Genomic DNA, 21,323 nt, shown 5'->3' with positions numbered 1-21,323 from the left:
CGTTAATCTCGCACTGTGTCTAATTTATAAATTAAACTTAATCATAGGTATGTATGTATAGGAAAAAACAGTATATATAGGGTTCAGTATTATCAGCAGTTTCAGGCATCCACTGGGGGGTCTTGGAACATATCCCCCAGAGAAGAGGAGACACTGCTGTAGAGTTTTTTATCTTCTACCCAAACAGGTCATCATAAGTACAATAATGTGACAATCTGTTATCATTAACTCTGTTGGAGTGTTCTGAAGACACTAGAGAGGATTAAATGACCTGGAAAAATCAGTCTATGGAAGTCTTTTGTACTCATCTCTGTTATTTCCACTGCTACGCATCACTGAAATCTTAGAACAATACGATTTGCTATAGTGACATATCAACACAAAGGTCATTTTTCACCTTCTTCTTTATCCAAAATATATCTCAAAGATCCTTTAATACTTCCCATTCCACATTTTAGCTTAATATCAAATATTTTAAATATTAAAATATTATTAAAAGTTGTATTCAGGATGTAATGATGAAATGTTTAATTATTTTGAGAATTGACCTATTTTCAAAGCACATAAGTAATATGAAGTATTTAGCATAATATAGATATTGTCTATAGATTAATATATAGGTACATTGTCTATAGATATCAATATAGATATTATCTATTACGTGGTGGTCAAGCTAAGTCTTGCAAGTTTACAGCTTTCCTTAAAGCAGAAAGAAACAATGAGTATTTATAAGTACTATAGGCAATCCCAAATCTTAAGCTTCTTAATTTTCCTGAAACTTATCTATTCCATCTTGTGTGTAAGCATAGCCACTCAAATTACCTAAATTACGTGCGGTCAAACTCTTTTTACTGAAAGTATTCCGTTTCTTTTTTTCCTGTCTTCAACATGTCAGAAGCAAATTAGGTAAGAAAAAAATGGTTTGAAAAGTAAATATATCAACTTGTTGAATGTAGTGTTAAAGTAAAAACACAAGTTTTTAAAAATGACATTTGTAATCATGGTCATAGAATAGAATTGACTAAGCACAAGATCTGATGCTTCTGTGCGCAATTGAAAAGCTACCAGAGGTTTTGTGGACAATTATTATGTCTTGCATACATGACTAATCACTAAAAAGCATATAGAGATACCAATTTCTAAGTTGCAACCCAAGAAAATATAGATATTTTAACTTTGTTTCCAAAGGAAAAAGAAACAGTGTTATGCAAAGTGAAGTATATCATTCATGAAATAGAATTCCACTTTTTGGTACCCAGCTGTTGCCTCTTAAAGTTCTCTGAGGCAGAATACTGTCACTTGGAAACCATTTATAGTGTAAACTTTACTGCTAATCATCTAATTAGTTAACCCACCATACATTAGCTGTAAGAGTTTTCTACTTCCTAATTTTGAGATATTAGCCATAAGGATGGTAGGTCATTTGAGGATTATTTAACATCTGTAGAGGCATGATCGTCAACTAACCTTATTTACATTTGATCTCCCTCCCTTGGTCATAGTCTCCATAGAAAATTAAGGGAAAAATTTAAATCTAGAGGAATAATTTGTAATTGAAATTAATTTATCTATATAATATAAAATTTAGTATTTCTAACAATGAATATTAGCTGTATCAATCATTACTTATGCTTTTTTTGGTACAAATATTAAGAATGCACTACTGGCAAAGTTCTATGGAGGGTACAGATTAGTACAAGATTAAAGTACCAAGCTTTAGAAAGTATTATATGGGAAAAAAAAGAAGATGGACAAATATTGATGGGCATGCCATAGAGATTTAATAAGAAGAACAGCAGAATTAAGGAAGAGCAGTGAAATGCATAGTTAGGGATAACGAGTATCAAGAATAAGTGGAACACATTTCTTTGTGAATAATAGTTGTATCAGTTAGTCATTGCTGCATAACAAACCATCCCCAAACTCAATGTTTCAAAATAACAATCATTTATTACTGTTTACTTATCAGAGAAGGCTGAGGGTCAGCTGATTAAGCCTAGGCTTAGCTGGGATGGTTCTCCTGGGAGGGCTCTACTCCACTTATCTCTTTTCCTCCTTATTTTCATAGTGATTGGAAAAGAGCAAGAGGATTAGCGGAACTATGCAATGTATCTTAAGGCCTAACCACAGTGCTGGTACACTATTACTTTTTCCTCATTCTATTGACCAGAATAAGTCACATGGCTAAGTCTAAAGTCAAAGCGCAGGTAAGTATATTTTATTTCTTGACGAAGAAGAACTGGAAAGTCACATGCCAAATAATACAGATAAAGAGAGAGCAGAAGAATTAAAGACAATATTGCAATCTACCACACTGGTAAAGTGCAAACTTGGAAGGTTATTCTATAGCAGACCTGTAAAAGCATTGATTACCAACATCAGAGTCTGTTTTTCATTTTACAAGTAAAAGAGAGCTAATAAAGTTTGGGTACCAAGATGTTTCATCATAATCTTGTTTTCTTTCTCTGCTTTTTTAAAATTGTAGTCACATCTGTCATTTTGTTGGTTCAACTATTGCTTTTCATGTTTAAAAATATCTTTTTCTCTGTTGAAATAATGAAATTGTTACCAATATATTCCTCCTAATTTTAAAATTCTGCCTTTTAAATTTAGGTTTTAAATCTAACTAGAGTTATTTATTTTTTGCATGGCATGCTGCCAGATCTCATCTGATTTATTTTTCTTATGGATAATCTATGTTACTGGAACTATCTGTGGGATGGTCCATTCTTTCTCCACTGATCTGCATCACATCACACATCACTTGTATACCAAATTTTTATAGAGACATAGAATGTTTTCTGTGCTCTCTATTTTATTCCAGAAGTCTACCTCAGGAGTCTACCCTGCCCAATTAACCCCTATCTTAATTATTTGTGAAGTTACACCAAAATAAAACTAATTAAGGAAAGATTAAGACTTTTTTGAAATAGTCTTCCCATCTATGCACATGATATATCTTTATGTTTTTATGCATTTCTTTAGGTTTTGCTTATATTTGTTATATATGTGTGTATCTGTCTTTTGTTTGTTTGTTTATCTTTGGGCTTCTTCTTTACCTGTCAAGGTTAGGTCAAAAACTAAAAATAAAAATCATGGTATTTCAAGAAGAAAGGAATTTGATTTTAGGTGCTTATAAACTGTTAGAAGAGCTGAAGGAACAAACATCAGGAAAGACCTAAATCTTCAATTAACTGCTAGCTTTCAAAGAGTTAGAAATTGCAAAAATTATAGATAACTGCCAACAATGACCATAGCTTCCAGAACCAAGACATATGATACTAAGAAAAGCACCTGGGGGCCACCATAGCTGGAAGGACAATGAAAGATTTCTGCTTCTCTTACACCTTTGAAATCTCATGTTTCTCACTGAGTAGCACCTAAGCCTGAATCTTGCCGGCATGTCTTCTGTGACATGCAGTTATTAAGCCCACAGGCCCCCTAATGTATTGGAGAGGACAAGAATGAGGAAACAGTGCAGAATAGTATATAACCCAGCAGAGTCAGATACAATCACTGTTTTGATTATGAATGGGAGCTTTTTCTGCATTCTATTTTCTAATAATTTATGATAGATGTTTCACTTTTTTGTGTTAATCTTATATTCCACAACAGCTCCAGGATGCAAATATTAATTCTAAGAAAAGGGGTCCATATCTATTTTTTTCTTCTTGCCCCTCCTCTCTCTTCCTCCTTCCCTCCATCTTTCTCTTTCTTTCCTTACTTTCCTTTTTTCCTTTCTTTCCTTCTTCTCTTCCTTTCTTCCATGCTTTTCTTTCCTGCTTTTCTCTCTCCTTTCCTCCTTCCCTCCCTTTTCCTTTTTCTTCTTCCCTCCTTCTTTCCTTTCATTCTTTCTTTATTTTTTAATCTCAGACTCTCAGGAAAGTTCTGTTCTACTCAGTGGTGAAATAGTACAGTACACATTCTATCACAATAGCCATCATGTTAAACACCTTACAGATACCAAACTCCAAATGTATGTGTGAGCGTTTGTGTGTGTGTGTGTGTGTCTGTGTATGCATATGTATGTGATTGGACAGACAGATGGACAGATAGATAGATAGATACATAGATAGATACAGAGAGAGAGAGACAGACAGATAAATAGATAGATAGATTGGTAGATAGACATGTTTAATTTCAACTTCCCACACCTTTGTAAAATGAGACACTATCCGCTTTTTAAAGCTGAAGGAAACTTGAAGTTCATAACAATTAACTCCAAGTTTCTACAGCTAACAGATTTACTGCAAAGATCCAATCTTGAGTCTGCCTTATTCCAAAGGCCATAATCGTTCCATTTGTCAAAATCTCTTCAGTACACTCAGCAAACGTGATAGTTTTTAGAGAAAAGTCTATATCTTATTACTCACTTTTCTGTCTGGGATTCACCCTTTATACTAGGCTCAGTACAGAGAATAACTGAATCTCAGACATCTACAGGTAAAGATAGAGCCCTTCATATAAAAATATATGGAGGAGAGTCTTGAGGCATTCTGGTAGCTGAGCATTCAGGCTAAGGGTTTCCATTGTTGGTGTGTAAGCAAGACTGGACAGAAACTTTCTAATATTCAAAAATTGCTCCAGAAAACTATTTTTGTTTTCCATGCTCAGTCTTCCTCAGCATTTAAAGGTATAGGAAATCATGAAACAGCCTAAATGTCAGTATTTCCTCTGTTTTTATGAATTCTTTACACAATAGAAATATTCAATAAAAGTTATTAATTACAGATCAAGTATCCTCTATGAGGTATTTTGTATCATTCCCATTACTTGAAGTGTTTGAATGTTTACTAGTTGTGAACGCTCTGCATCATCCTAGCAAAAGTCTATGCACTCTAACATCTAAGTATTCTCTTATATTATCACACTGAAATTTATTAGTTTTTTCTCCTTCTTCTTTGAGCAAACTCAGTTTCTTTTCACATCTTTAGAAACTCCAACTTAAGAAATATTCATTCACCAACATGTCCTCTATGAATAAGCTGATAGTGAGGATAATCCCTTGGTAGCCAACTCAAGCCACCCCTGAACTCTACAGCTGGCAGATAGAGATAAATGCTGTCTAAAAATTCATACAACTTCAAATTATACAATGTTTCATGCCAACTGATAAATTACTTAAGTTATTCTATTTTTATTCACATATCTGTGTGTTGTATACTTTATATAATATACTTTTCTCACAAAATATTTCACAACTATCTTCCAAAGGACAAAAAATTACAAATGTAAAGTTACATAACTAATTTTTAGGAGAGCAAAATACAGATATTTGAGATGTAAACATCTAAAAAAAATCAATATTTTATTACGGAATAACAATTTTGGAAGGAAGTATTCCTTCCATCTCCCTTCCTGACAATTCGAAATTGTACATCACCATTGGTTTGGACCTACAACCCCTGAAGGACTATTGTGGACACTAGTATTCTTAGAATATTCTTTCTAACGTTCAGCCAAAACTATCTCTGTGGAACTTCCCCATTATTTTAAGTTGTAAATTCTGGATGTCACACTGAAAACATGCTAACAAGGATCAGTGCTGTTAACATAAACAATAAATATGTAGCAACTAATGTATGTGAAAAATATTTTTTTCTTTCAAATCTCTATGCAATTTTCAAGACCAGTAAGGAAGAAAATTAAATTTTCCACTTTTGAAACTGAGACAATGTCCCAGTCTATTTTTATCAGCCGTAGTACTCTATCATTGCATACATTGATAGTAAAGAATAGAGGGTTTTTGTTGTTGTTGTTGTTTTAATTAGGTGATAAGAACTCTGCCAATTCTGAAAATCTATAAACATAAAGCCATTCAGGCTCTTCTCTAATGGAATGAAACTCTTTCTCTTGGAACTGAGCCAATGCCTACTAGATAGCCGTGTGTAAGTTATCGAGTGAAACATTTCATTCTCAGAGGCTGAACTCAGGACCTCTTTTAAAATATGTTGCCTCTTATTATGGCAAGAATTTAGTTGATTGTGTCACGATGAAACTGCCAGGGTACCCCTTGAATGTTTTTAGTAGTTCTAGTGACAGATTAGATACAAGTACATGAATGAAATGGGGCTTTATTTAAAGTGACACTGTGAATCCAGTCTCATCAGATTCATCAATCCTAATTCACTTATGTCTTTTAGGAGTGCTCAGTCTGTCTCATTTGTTTCAATTGCTTCCTGTTTTACCAATATGCTTTTCAATTAGTTGAGCAGAGCAATAACAAAAGTGACATAACAAGAGTGAACTGTGCTCTGCCAAACTGCTTCCATAGGTTCCCTGTACAGTTAAATAAGCTCCACATCCTCGACTTGAAACCTGAATTTAATAATTGGTTGACAAAAAGTGTCTTCTTAAAAATTAATTAGAATTCTGTTGAACCACTTAAATTTAATAAAATTCAGCTGGTAATTGATAGCATGCACTAGTTCACAGGTGGCAAAGACATTTACTCCATTCTATTCCCATCTGCTGATACATATACCATAAATTTAAACTGCATATCCATCATCCACCTGGAAGTGAGCGTGCAATCCAAAATCCTCTTACCTACAGCTGCTATACTGTGTTCAGTTGTCCTTCTTTGAAAATGTCATCAGCATCATGAACGAACAGTTTCTAACCTTGAAAAATTCAGTTAACATGTCTACATATAACTTTATTCTCAGATATCTCTGGTATTCACAGATATCACAAAAGTAGCAACTTAATACAGAGTTTGATCTGTGAAGGGGCTCCAATGATTAATGGTTGAGGACAAAATGCTTTTTACACGGGAAATAACACCTTCCAAGATGTGTACACATAATTTGTAGATAGAACACAAACTTATTTTACTTTTATTTTGTATGTGTAACCTGTTCTGAGACCACTCTTGCAACAAACAGAACTATGATTTGCCTGAAATATGGCTTAAAAATCTGTCAAATATTAGAATATAGCAATGGATTCAACTTATGGTGAACTCACTATTTTCCATGGTTTGGGGTTTCCCTATCAGAGACTTTCTATCCACTTCCTTATCTTTTCTCTCCTCTTGTTTTACGGTCTTTGGGAAAATGTAAAATTTATGGTTGTTTTCACCACAAAATTAATTTAAGAATATCTGGTGCAGTTATGGCCTTCAATAAAAATGACAAACTGGTATGGTCTAATGGGATGAATGAAAGACACTTGAAATATAAAATTTTCTGCAGCGAATTCCCAGAATTTGAGCGTGACTAGTAGAAAGTAAAATTATACTGGTCAAACTCTTACACTCTCCAACAGAACTGCTCTCAAGTTCACATTTCATCACTTTCCTTCTTTAACTCTAATTTTCAAGTCTGAAAAAACTGAAACCATAGGAAAGGCTGAGGAAAATACTTTACAATATTTTGAATCAATTAACTTGAATTAACCTGACAAATGTGAGGACAGATATACGGCAGACTTGAAATCAGTATGGTATTGTCAATATTTTATAAATGATTAGGAAACAAGGATAAATAATTCCACATTCAAAGTGGATGACCTCCTTGTTGATTATCTGAAACTACATTATAAATATTTTAGTTAAGTAGCACACAGTGGATTTAATTTGAGATAATCTGTTGATGCCCGCTTAGTTGTGAACATAAAACGTGTCATAATGTATTCTAAAATATTTTAATATATTCATTTTAAAGGTCTATCATTAAATTATGCAATGGTCACTGTTACTCAAAATAGATGCAGTGAATATTTAACCATTTCGGTCGTTGTATAAATATATAAGAATATGGAGCAGCTGAGAAAATAGGATAAAAGTCACTTTCATTCAGGTGATTCCCCATAAAGGTGGGGATGGCTCAACCTCTTTCAGCCCGTGACTTCCTGCTTACAGAACTTAGGCACTATCTTCAAACTCAAGCCATCAAAAAGCAGAAAATCCATCCACTAGCACACAGTACGGTGTTTGAGGAAGCTGCCACGAAACAGGAGACTACATCAGGGGTTATTTCTCTTATTGTTTTCAGCAATTTAACACAATCTACACATACTTTCCAGACTCATATCAAACTAAAAATTTAATAAAGACAAAATAGTTTACTATTTTCCACATTAGTATTGTTTTCAAAAAATTTATAGTGTTTTTGTTTACTGACAAAAATCAAAATCAAGGGTTATTTTCAATTTAAATATAAAACACTTATTTATTTTGAGTGTATAAAATATTAAGCTTTAACATATTGAGCTATTGTTAAGGAGATCTATAAATGATATCCACAAGTTTTACGGGTTTTTTTCCCCTCAATATCCCTTTCAATTTTAAAGGCAGGTTAATAAAAGAAGAATGTACCTGTTTTCTGAAAACAGGGTCCAAACTATGAACTTCAAAAGGGAACTGGTTTCTGCAAAGATATCCTTTTGTAGTAGTCATGCAAAAATGATGCTTAGTAGATCCTTAATCGCAGTAAATGGGAATCCTTTAAGGTCACCTGTTAAGAAAGGATATATACTATTGTGATTACAAATGACCTTTCTTTCAATTTTCCATTGTTTGATTAAAACCTACTTTGCTTATTAAATACTTTATAATAAGGCTCTATTTAGTTATACAGGAAATTACTATGCTGTTTACCCATCTCAGTACACACTTATAACACTTCTAATTAAATATATTTATTTAGTTGTTGCTTTTTTACATTTAATCTTTCCTTTGTAATTTATATTTAATAATAAACACAAAAGAATATCACTTTAACTAAATTTTCATGAACTTCAAGCTTAAAACATTTAACACATCACTCAGACAGAAAATCAACAGGGAAGCATTGGATTTAGGCTACACATTAGAGCAGATGGGATTAACAGATATTATAGAACATTCTAGCCAATAGCAGCAGAATACACATTATTTTCATGGACACGTGAAACATTTTCCAGGAGAGGAATTTGTTAGGCAACAAAACAAGTCATAATAAAGTCAAGAAGATTGAAATCACATAAAATATCTTATCTGACCATAACGGTATGAAGCTAGAAATCACTAACAAGAATAAAATTGGAAAATTCACAAATAAGTGGAGATTATACAACTCGTTCTTGAACAATCAATGGGTCAAAGAAGAAAACAAAAGAGAAACCAAAAAAATACCTTAAGACAAATCAAAATGGAAATACAACATACCAAAACTTATGTAATGCAGCAAAAACAGTTCTAAGAGAGAAGTGCATAGCAAAATATGCCTACACTAATAAACAAGAAAAAAGATCTCAAATAAATAACCTAACTTTACTACTCAAGGAACAAGGAAAAGAAGAACAAAGTCCCAAATTCGTAGAAGTAAAGAAATAACAAAAATGAGAGCGGAATTAAATGAAATAGAGACTAAAAAGACAGTAGAAAAAAACAATGAAACTCAGGTCTGTTTTATTGAAAAGATAAATGAAGCAGACAAAACTTTAGCTAAACTTACCAAGAAAAAAAGAGAGAATGCAAATAAATAAAATTAGAAAGGAAAAAGGAGACATTACAACTGATACTACACAAGTACCAAGGATAATAAGTGACTATTATGAACAATTATACACCAACAAATTGGACAAGCTAGAGTGAAATAGGTAAATTCATAAAACATACAACTTACCAAGACTGAATCATGAAGAAATAGAAAATATGAACAGACAAATTTCTAGTAAAAGCACTGAATCAGTAATCAAAAACCTCTCAACACAAAAAAGTCTAGAACCAAATGGCTTCACCAGTGAATTTTAGTGAACATTTAACGAATTTATACCAATCTCTTTCAAACTATTCCAAAAAATAGAAGAGGAAGGAGTACTTCGAACCTATTTTGTGAGGACAGTGTTACCCTGATACCAAAACTGGACAAGAACAGTACAAGAAAAGAAAATTACAGGCCAATACTCCTAATGAACATAGATGCAAAAATCATCAACAAAATGTTGACAAACAGAATTCAACAATACATTCAAAGGATCATACACCATGACCAAGTGAGAATTATTCCAGGGATACAAGGATGGTTCAACATCCACAAATCAATCAATGTGATACACCACGTTAACAAAATGAAGGACAAAAGTCATATGATCTTCTGAATAGATTCAGAAAAACCACTTGAAAAAACTGAACATTTATTCATGATAAACACTCTCAACAAACTGGGTATAAGAGGGAATGTGCCTCAACATCATAAGGGTCATATATGACAAACCCACAGCTAACATTATACTCAATGGTGAAAAACTGAAAGCTTTTCCTCTAAGATAAGGAACAAATAAGGATGCTCACTCTTGCCATATTTATTCAATGTAGTACTGGAAGTCCTAGCTAGAGCAATTACACAAGAGAAAGAAATAAAATGCATCCAAATCAGAAAGAAAGAAGTAAAAGTGTCTCTATTTGTAGATGACATGATTTTATATACAGAAAACCCTAAAGATTCTACCAAAAAACTGTCAGAACTAATCAACAAATCCAGTGCATTTGCAAGATAAAAAAATCAATATGTAAAAATCACTTGCATTTCTATACACTAGCAACAAATTATCAGAAAGAGAAATTAAAAAACAATCCCATTTTGTAGTTTCATCAAAAGAATAAAGAACCTAAGAATAAATTTAACCAAGGAAGTGAACGATCTGTACACTGAAAACTATAAGATATTGATTAATGAAATTGAAGAAAACGCAAACAAAGAGAAAGATATTCCATATTCGTGGGTTGGAAGAACTAATATTGTTAAAATGTCAATACTACCAATAGCAATCTACAGATTCAATGCAATCTCTATCAAAATTCCAATGGAATTTTTCACAGAAATAGAATAGATAATCCTAAAATTTCCATGGAACCAGAAAAACTCTGAATAGCCAAATCAATCTTGAGAAAAAAGAACAAAGAGGGAAGCATCACACTTCTTGATTTCATATCTATATTACTATATTACATAGCTATAGTAATCAAAACGGTAGGGTATTGGCATAAACACAGACACATAGATCAATGGGACAGAATAGAGACCCCAGAAATAAACCAATGCAAATATGGTCAATTAACTTATGACAAAGTACCCAAGAATATACAATGGGAAAGGACAGTGTCTTCAATAAATGGTGTTGGGAAAACACAGCCACATGCAAAGAATAGAACTTGACCACTATCTTGTACCATACACAAAAATTAACTCAAATCAATTAAATACTTGAAGGGAAGACGTGAAACCATAAAACTCCTTTATGAAAACACAGGCAGTAAGCTCCTGGACATAAGTCTCAGAGATGATTTTTTGAATCTGACACCAAAAGCAAAAGCAACAAAGCAAAAATAAATAAGTGGGACTACATCATACTAAAAAGCTTCTGCACAACAAAGGAAATCATCAACAAAAGGAAAAGGCAACATACTGAATGGGAGAAAATATTTGCACATCATCTATCTGATAAGGGACTAATATCCAAAATATATAAAGAACTCATACAACTCAATAGCAAAAAACCAAACAATCCAATTAAAAAATGGGCAGAAGATCCAAATAGACATTTTTTTCAAAGACATACAAATGGCCAATAGGTACGTGAAAAGGTACTCAACCTCATTAATCATCGGGGAAATGCAAATCAAAACGACAATATGAGATATCACTGGGAGCCGGCCCCATGGCCAGGTTGTTAAGTTCACATGCTCTGCTTTGGCAGCCTATGTTTCGCTGGTTCAGATCCTGGGCACAGACCTATACATCACTTATCAAACCATGCTGTGGTGGCATACCACACAGAAGAACTAGAATGACTTACAATTAGGATATACAACTATGTGTTGGGGCTTTGGGGAGAAAAAAGAAGAGACAAAGAGATGTTAGCTCAGGGCCAATCCTTCTCACCCAAAAGAGATATCATCTCATACCTGTTAGAGCAGCTATTATCAAAAAGAAAAGAAATAACAAGTGTTAGCAAGGATGTGGAAAAAAGGGAACCTTTGTGCACTGTTGGTGGGAATGAAAATTGGTGCAGCAACTATGGAAAACAATACGGAAGTTACTCAAAACATTAAAAATAGAACTACCAAATGATCCAGCAATTCCTCTTCTGGATATTTATCTGAAGAAAATGAAAACATTAACTTGAAAATATATATGCACCTCCATGTTCACTGAAGCATTATTTACAATAGCCAAGATATGGAAACAACCTAAATATCCATCAATGGATGAATAGATAAAAAATGTGTGGTATATAAATACAATAGAATATTATTCAGCCATAAGAAAGGAAAACATTTTGTCATTCACGATGACATAGAGGGACCTTGAGGGCATTATGCTAAGTGAGGTAAGTCAGAGAAAGATAAATACCATATGATATCTCTTATATGTGGAACATATATTAAAAAAAACAAGCTTATAAGGAAGTAGCTGGGAGATGGGAGAAGTAAGTGAAGAAGATCAAAAGGTAAAAGTAAAAATGAACAAATAAATACAATGCATTACTGAACAACACCAGAGCATAGTTTCCTGTTGTCTAATAATTTGTGACCATCTCCTACAATAATAAATAAATAAACAAATAAATAAATAAATAATAAATAAATTGAATATGTTCTGCTATTCAAACTGAGGAGGTCATAAAATGGATAATGCCATTATCCTTGTTTTGTCATCAAGAAGTTCTATTTTTAAATTTCAAACAATCTACTCCCTTCTATACTCAAAACACACACCATCACTTAAAATAGGTGTATTCTAAAAATGGAAATGTTATACAAAATGACTATTGAATTAAAAAGTGAACAGTGATACTTGGGATAAGCTAGAATTTATTTTTCAGAAGTGATCTTTTACGAAAATAATAAAGGATCTTTGGAGTTAGTGACTAGAATTATAGTAGTGAAATTAAAAACAATACAGAAGGAAAATAATATGAGGCATATGCCACCACATTTATTCACACAATAACTCTATCCTTGGGAAAGTGAATGTAGTAGGTTGCTTGAAAAAAACAAATACCAAAAGTCATGATGCATAATATCAATGTAGAGCTTTGATGCCTCACTGATTCTCAACTGGCTTATTAAAAGGGTTTGTGATAAAATACATACATACATACATAAAAGTAGCTGAGCTCTAGAAAAGTTGAATTCTCCAACCTAATAAGTCTGTTACCCCAGGGTCAGTGCCTTAATTGAAAAGGTGTGTGATACTGAGACTTGTATAAGCAACATCTGGCTAAAATACTCCAAAATCTTAAATTCCGTATACTCTCTGGGCCTCCCAATGTGGTCCACTCCTCCTGGTAAAGGTGTAGATAGTGCATCCAAGATCAAACATGATCAGAATCAGAGAGGGGTAAGTGAATTGGATCAGTAGATCCCAACATCATATGTCTACTTGTGCACCACCTTTCCTGAAAAGTATGTCTGTTGATTCTCTGCAATGTCATGCAAGGTTTGTGTCAGTGAAAGTAGCCCTGACTTCCATGTCACCCACCACTGTTTCAGTAGTACCTCTCCCTTAGCTTATTCCTGTACCTTCTGTGGCCAGGTGACCATGATAGAAAAAGGCAAAGCTTGGGTCAGGGATAGGTGTGCACTATATGTGTGTGTATCTTGAAAATGAGCACTATATTAGGATAGGCTAACTCTTAAGGATATCTGTTAAGGGGAATTCTTTCAAGGGACAATGAATCTAGTCAACCAATTTTTGTCAAAAGAGAAATATTCCAAAGTAAGAATATAGAAAAGGACAGTAGACAGTGGCAAACAGGTTGGCTCATTGGGCAGGGGATGGAAGGAAAAAGATTGGAAGACTAGTGTTATGTGCTGAACTGTGTCCCTCCAAAATTTATATGTTGAAGCCCTACCTCCCAGAATCTCAGAATGTAACCATATTTGGAGATAAGGTCTTAAAGTGGTGATTAAGTTAAAGTGAGGTCTTTAGGTAGGTACTAATCCTATGTGACTGGTGTGCTTATGAGAAGAGGAAATTTGGACACACAAAGAGACACCAGAAACAAGCACCGACAGAGTGAAGACAGAGAGAAGGCTGTCATCTGCAAGCCAAGGAGAGAGGCTGCAAAAGAAATCAAACCTGGCAATACTTTGGTTTTGGACTTCTAGCCTCCAGAATTGTGAGAAAATAAATGTCTGTTGTTTAAGTCAACCGGCATATGGTATTTTGTCATGGCAGTTCTAGAAAACTATTACATCTGGGGACAAGGAGATCTGGAGTATAGACACATAGGGTTTACATATGGGGCTGGGCACTTTCTGTCATGCACTAATGAAGAGACACAAAACAAACCAAAACACAGAATGATTTGGCAAACTAACAAAACCAGTCCCTGTCAGTAGCCATTCTAGTATTACCATGTGGACTCATGAATAGAGTGGCCTTCTTGGCACGGAGAGAGGTCAGGCATGGGCCCAACAACATGGGAGCCCCCTCAATAAAGCTGATCCAACTACTACCACCACAGAATACCCAACCTGCCAGCAATGGAGACCTACGCTGAGCCCATTCCCTGCCTTCCACCAATACAGTCATATCCCACAAGGACTTCAATTAGCCACTTGGTGGCAGGTTGAATACATTGGCATCAACACATTTTAAGTACAGGTTTCTCTTTTCTTGCCCACAGGTCTTCAGTCGTCACCACTCTCAAAGAAGTTACCAAGTGTTTGACCCACTGACACAGACCTTGAATAACATTGCATAGGACCTAGGGATACACTTAACACAGAGGAGGTATGTCAATGGACACAGGGACATGGGATTCTCTGGTTTGATCACATGCCTCACTATGCAGCAGCTCAATGGGATTTTTCTTTTCTTTTTTGTGAGGAAGATTGGCTCTGAGCTTACATCTGCTGCCAATCTTCCTCTTTTTGCTTGAAGAAGATTGTTGCTGAGCTAATATCTGTGACTATCTTCCTCTATTTTGTATGTGGGACACCACCGCAGCATGACTTGATGAGCAGTGTGTCAGTCTGCACCCACATTCTGAACTCACGAACCCCAGGCCCCCAAAGCAGAGTGCATGAACTTAACCACTAGGCTACTGAGTCAGCCCCTCAATGAGATTTTTCTTAACAGTATTTAAATACATTTGTCTCCTCCATCTTAAAAAAATATACATATATACTCTTTATTAGTCAATGCTTTCCAGAGAAATAGAACCAGTAGAATATATATATTTACTACAAGTAATTGGCTAACATGAAACTTGATTATGGAGGATGACAAATCCCGAAATCTGGAGTCGGCAAGCTGGAGACCCAGGAGAGCTGGTGGTATAATTCCAGTCTGATTCTGGAGGCCCGAGAACTGGGAGAACCAATGGTATAGCAATGGTATACTTCCAGTCTAAAGGCTGGCAGGCTCGAGACCCACAAAGAGCCAATGTTTTCATTTAAGTCCGAAGGCAGGAAAAAAGTGATGTCCCAACTTGAAGGCAGTTAGGAAGGAGGAATTCCCTATTACTCACAAGAAAGTCAGTCTTTTTTTCTATTTAGGCCTTCAATGGATTGGATGGGGCTCACCTGCATTAGAGAGGGCTATCTGCTTTACTGTGCCTATGGATTCAAATGCTAATCTCATTCAGAAACACTCTCACAGATAGACCCAGAATAACTTTTGACTAAATGTCTGGACATCCCTTGGCCCAGTCAAGTTGACCCATAAAACTAAGCATTACACTTTTGTCCTACTTCACTCTTGCACAACACAACCACATTCCTCAAAAGAGATAGGTATACTTACTGTCTTCATTTTCACACCTCACATTCATTCCTTTTTCCATTGATATCTACATTCATTCTCAATATTTAGTTTTTCTTTCTTGAACCTTAGCAGAATCATATTCCTCTACAAGGCTCTTAAGTATGGGATTCATCAAAGTGTGATGTCGGCCTTCTGTAATTCCTCCTCTGTAATCTCTTCCTAGGCAATCCATGACTTCAACATACCACTGACACACAAACAACTTTCAAATGTATTCATCTTTTTTCCTGTGGATTTCTCAGTCATGAAAAAATTAGCATGTCTAAAATTGAAAACAGGAAATCTATCTGCTTCCCTTCATCAAGACACTCAACAACAGTAACAATAACCATATTATCTCCCAGTGTTCTCAATCTCAGTGAATGATTCCACCATCTTCCCAGCTGCAAAAGCCACAGATCTTAAGGGCATCTCTGACATCTCATTCCTCACCCATGAAATCAATTATTCAGCAAATTGCGTTTATGTGATCCCTAGGTATGTTTCAGATCTGTGTCTTCTCCATTTCCATTATCACTCGTTTAAATGAGCTTATTTTCTGCATTTGCCATTGACTTGGTCTCTTTACATTCCACTTTTGACCTACTTTAAAATGTTCTTCATGCTGTAGCCAAACTGCAGGAGGAGGTGACTTCTAGGCTTAAATAAACAGAAGAACTGAATCCGCCATGGATGCCCATAGTTGTGGTCGGGGACATCAGTTGAGTCATGGGGTTAGAGATCTCGTTTGCTACATTAAGGAACTTAGACTTGTTTTCCAAGTTGTTGTGAGAATTAAAAGCAGTGCATTGAATAAATACCAATGATATCACTAGTTTGCATACTTACATACATATTAAATAGCGTAGTTTACAAAACAGTTTCAAATATATTAGACTATGTAAGATTCAGTCTGGTTTTACTAAGGTCAAAACAGATTTTTTCAGAGACCCCATAGCACACAGACAGTTACAGAGTGAGTAACCATCAGAATCCAGAAGAACAGAGTCCAATCCACTTTTTCTATAAACAGGATATAAAATTCTATCATTTCTAAATGACTTATTAATCTAATATTGTGTAGAAGACTGCTTGAATACTCAATTAATGTAAAGTATTCTTATTTGTCTTTTCAAGGGTATTTAAAACCTTAACTTTTAATGTAAGTGTTGATTATATTGTAGTCAACCATTTATGATATTCAGTCAATTTTTAATGATACCAGGTGGATCATCCTAATTCCAGATTAACTACGTCCCACTGACACAATTTCTTCCCCACCCTGCTGCCACCTGTCTGGTACCAAACCCGCTCAGCTGTGGAAACTGACAGCTGGTTCTTCAGGAGGGAGTGGAGGGAGCAGGAGTCAGGTGAAAATGACTCATTAGCAATGAAATGGAAAAAATGTGCAGACTTCCCTGCGGACATTTTGCATGATGCATATTTCTTTTTTCCAAGGCTTATCTCTCTCTCTGATTGCCCAATGGAGAGTTAATTGCCAAAAAAAAAAAAAGAATGTATTTAATTCTCAAAAGCTTTTGAAATTACTCTGATGTGATGCCATCATATTTAATCAATTTATTTACATTTCCTCAACGCCAGTCGAGGTTTCCATTTGACATGAATCACAGCATAAGTGCCAAAAGAAAAATATTCTATTTTGGCTTTCCGAGCATGTCCAGGGATATTGCATTAGAAAGAAGCCTGGAATTGGGAGATGGCATGCTGAATTCCAGTCACTCATTAGCTACACAAAATCATATAGTTTTCTTAACTCCTCTGGACATCAGGTTGCACACGAAGAAAACAGAATTTAATGGGCACAGTGATTGAATAATGCTTAATTATACATTTTTCTATTCATTTCCTGTTTCCTTTAGCTTTATTTAATTAAATTTATTAACAGATTATTTATCTCTCTCAAGTACCTCTCTTATATTTGTGAATTTTTATACTGTTTAAGGATCTTTTCATTGTGTATATGGATATTTGGAACATAAATAAAAAGTTTTATACTCAAATTTTCAAATACGGAGTATTCAGGAAAGTGCAAAGAGACAAAACTCAGTTATCATGAAATTAAAAATAAACTTTTACAAAAACTTCTCATATACTATAAACTATTAGTGATTGAAACATTTATAGGAAGTTTTCTAATAGTAAGTTAATTGTCGTAGAATGTCTAGTAAATGCTCTTCCTACAATGGAAAGGTAATTATGTTTAGCTAAAGAATTTTTCCCATTTCTATGACTAAAATGGTAGTAATACTAAAATGATAAGAAAGAAGCTTAATATACACAAAAAGAGCTATCAGTGCATTGTGGCTCCCTGATAGTTAATAGTAGTGTATGGCTTTTAGGACCTTGGTTCTCGAAAGTATGTCCAAATGTTAGTGACATGCTGATGTGCCAAGAATAACTCTGAATACATCAAGACAGACTGGCAGAGTTCCAGAAATAAACTTTTCTAAAACCACATCTCACACCTTTTATCATTTGAACTCCTTTCTCACATATGTGCACTTGTCATCTGACCTTCCTCATTTCCTGACAGGCTGAAGCTCTGCCATTAGTAGCAGGTACTAGAAGTCATACTGTTACATCTGTCACTCTTAGTTAAGAATACCATCCAACTTAAGGATAACTAGAATTTTTCTCTTTTAGTCCTTTTTGGCTTCCTCAGTGAGGGGTCAAAAGGGCTGCCGATAGCAAATAGCAGAGTGCAGGACTGGTTGTCGAAATATTTCATTTCATAAAACCATGAACTCCCAGACCAACCTTGTTAGTGCCATTTGTCACACATTTACCACACATGTCTTCTATCTCGAAAAACTCTTATCTCCCCTGAGTCTAATGTCATGGAACAAAACTGCTTTTCAGACACCCCAGCAAAACTCTTCACAACGGAGAGAGCAGGCTGAAGTCAGTTTTTATAGACTTTATTCTCTTAGGGTGCTGAGAATCTGTGAGAGCCACTAAAGCTGAAAAAGGTCTTTCCTGCCTTTCTACCACTGGCACTGCAGCTGTTAGCACTTCTGGTGCTAAGGTACAAATGTCACGAAGGTACTGTCAGTGAAGTAACACCCATGAAAAACCGCCTGGCAGTCTGGCTGGCTGCCAGCGCCCGTAATCATCTCCTCATGCACTGCTTGGAGCTGGACTTCTGTGATCACCGTTCTCTCCAATTGCTCTTAATTGAAGCAGAGGGATTTGCTTCACATCAACGGAATAAAAGGGTATTTTTTGACTCTGTCTCAAAGTGTAATTTTAAAATTGAAGACTAACTGAGGTGCTGAGAATATTATGGTTCACAGCTTTGTCATTCACAAACATGTGTCACAGGAGGATGGCTTGAATTAAAATTTGCTCCCCAATTCCCCACCCCAAGTCTTCACTGGAGAAGAGCGTACATTTGAAAACATCTTCAAATAGATGAGAGATATACAACATCTAAATGTTTATTTTGAGAACTGTATGAGTTCTAATCAGAGAAAATTGCCCAGATATATGTAGAAATGATTATCAATGAAGTGATTTCTCACTCTTTAAGAAATTCAAGAATTCACTGCAAAAATTTATCAAGAATTTGATTATATCTTGTCTGTCCTAAAACTCCCTGATGTGATTTTGGTGCAATGCCACGACAGCTGAGGGGCCGTAGGAAGATGCCTTTCTCCAGGAAGGGGACTCTGGGGATTTGAATATCGACAAACTCCTTGACATCATCAATTACTGTCTGATTTGCAGTTATCATCAGCTGTAATCTTGGATGTGGTAATTTACTAACCTATTTGTCAGCATCTACAGAAGGATGCCCTTGGCCTTGGAGGAAAGCTTGTGGATACTTTTTCTCGGGACATCTGCCACCAGAGCACATAATCAGAAAACAGGAATGGCCCCTCTAGAGAAAAACGGCAAATCTTCCCTTTATCCTAATCAAAAGGACAAATCTCACAGGCATGACTTTCCCAAGTCCACATATCATATTTACACATATATGTACACACATTCCTATAAGGCACACCAATTCATTTACTTCTCTATCATTTGTATCATTCCATCAAAACTGCTTTGCTAAGGTTACAGCAGTCTTCTGATTAAAAGAAATCATTAACTAAAAAACCACCAGCTTGCAGTATATGTTCAATCAGCACAATCCCCTTCGCTAATTATCAACATCAGTGGGATATTTCTCAGATTTATCTTCCAAACCTCTGAGTGTCTAATCAACATATCCATACAGATATCTTATAGGCTCTCAACCTTATTATTTTCACTTCACCCCATAACTTTTACGTTTTCAGTACTACCTATTTTTCCTATGGCTTTTTCATCCAGGCAGTTCCCCGGCAAAAGTACAATGAAACAAAATAGAAAGCATCATTTTCCTTGATGTTTATTTTTTTATCCCAAGTATTCTCATCTAAAAATTTAACATATTCTGCTGTTATAACTCAGAAGTAGATGCCAAATCTGGACCCTGTTTTCCATCTTCAGTACCAAATTTCAGCCTGAGGCTTTTCTCACTTGGGCAATAGCAGTGGCCTCCTAACAGTTTTTCCTGTCCTTCTTTCTCCCACTATCTCGATTTGTCCTCTCCTTTAACCTATAACCTGTTTGCTTCCTTACAAACAAGCCTACAGCGCCACACTTCTGAACAGAGGTGTTTGTAGGCTTCCCTTTGCCAAAAAATAACGTTCAGAAACCATAGCCTGAGGCTATTTACAATCTATTCTTTTCCAATTTCATTATCTGATAGTCTCCCTGTGCTCACCGAACTACTCACTAGACCAAATGCTTTCCTTCTTCCATGACGTAAAGTGTACTCTACACTCTGCCTGGAATAGACATCAACATCTTCCCCACCCTTTACTACCTCACTACTCAAAGTGTGCCTGCAGACCAGCAACAGAAGCATTGCCTGGGAGATGTAGAATCTTGGCCCACCCCAGGCTACTGAATCAGAATCTCCAATTCTACAAAATCCCACTGTTTACTATACACCATAAATATTACTCCTTCCATGAAGCCACTCTCTTTTTTATCTTTCCCTCTGTTCCTTTCACATCTTACTATGGTGCACATCCTCAAGCACTGCAGATATTTTAATGACACTTGGACACCTCCATGCCCCCTTCTTCCTCCTCTCATCACTCCTTTTCTCCTCCTCCTCCCTTTTTTCTTTGTCCTGCTTTTTTCCACTTTCTGTTGTTAATTCACAGCAGCAGCAGTAGTAGCTGTTATATTAATATATTCCTCTGGCTGTGTGCCAATCAATTACTCAGGTATTTCTTTCTAACCTGAACTTCCTTCTAATCTTGTTCCAGTGAAGGCTGAGTTTTCTCTTTCCTTTGCTCAGAAATTAAATACTTTTTCTTGCTATTTGATGATTAAAGTAAAACTAGCCTTTACAAACACAGTCAGCACTGACCCAGGAAAAGTAGTCATTTGGAACGAGATGCTGTTTATCCAACTATACATATCCATATTCGTGAAATGAATGAAACAGCAAGTGAAAATTCACCATGTGGTAGACTAATAGGACAGACTCTTTCTATAAAACTGTATCTGTATAATTGT

General features: G+C 35.3%; 1 protein-coding gene across 2 annotated transcripts in view; it reads right to left on the bottom strand.

The window, feature by feature from the left end:
- The window catches only part of CNTN5 (contactin 5), a 1,129,093-nt gene that overhangs the window by 850,478 nt on the left and 257,292 nt on the right, over positions 1-21,323 (bottom strand). The window contains exon 2 of one of the 2 annotated variants that reach the window (XM_070623012.1): positions 8,321-8,459. The exons of the other annotated variant lie outside the window; for it this stretch is intronic. The gene's annotated coding sequence lies outside the window, so the exon portion shown is untranslated. The remainder of the gene's footprint in view (positions 1-8,320; positions 8,460-21,323) is intronic. 2 annotated transcript variants of the gene reach the window in all.

Source organism: Equus przewalskii, chromosome 6, assembly GCF_037783145.1.
Source record: "Equus przewalskii isolate Varuska chromosome 6, EquPr2, whole genome shotgun sequence".
NCBI classification, from domain to species: Eukaryota; Metazoa; Chordata; class Mammalia; order Perissodactyla; family Equidae; genus Equus; species Equus przewalskii.
This window is presented reverse-complemented; position numbering and strand designations above follow the sequence as displayed.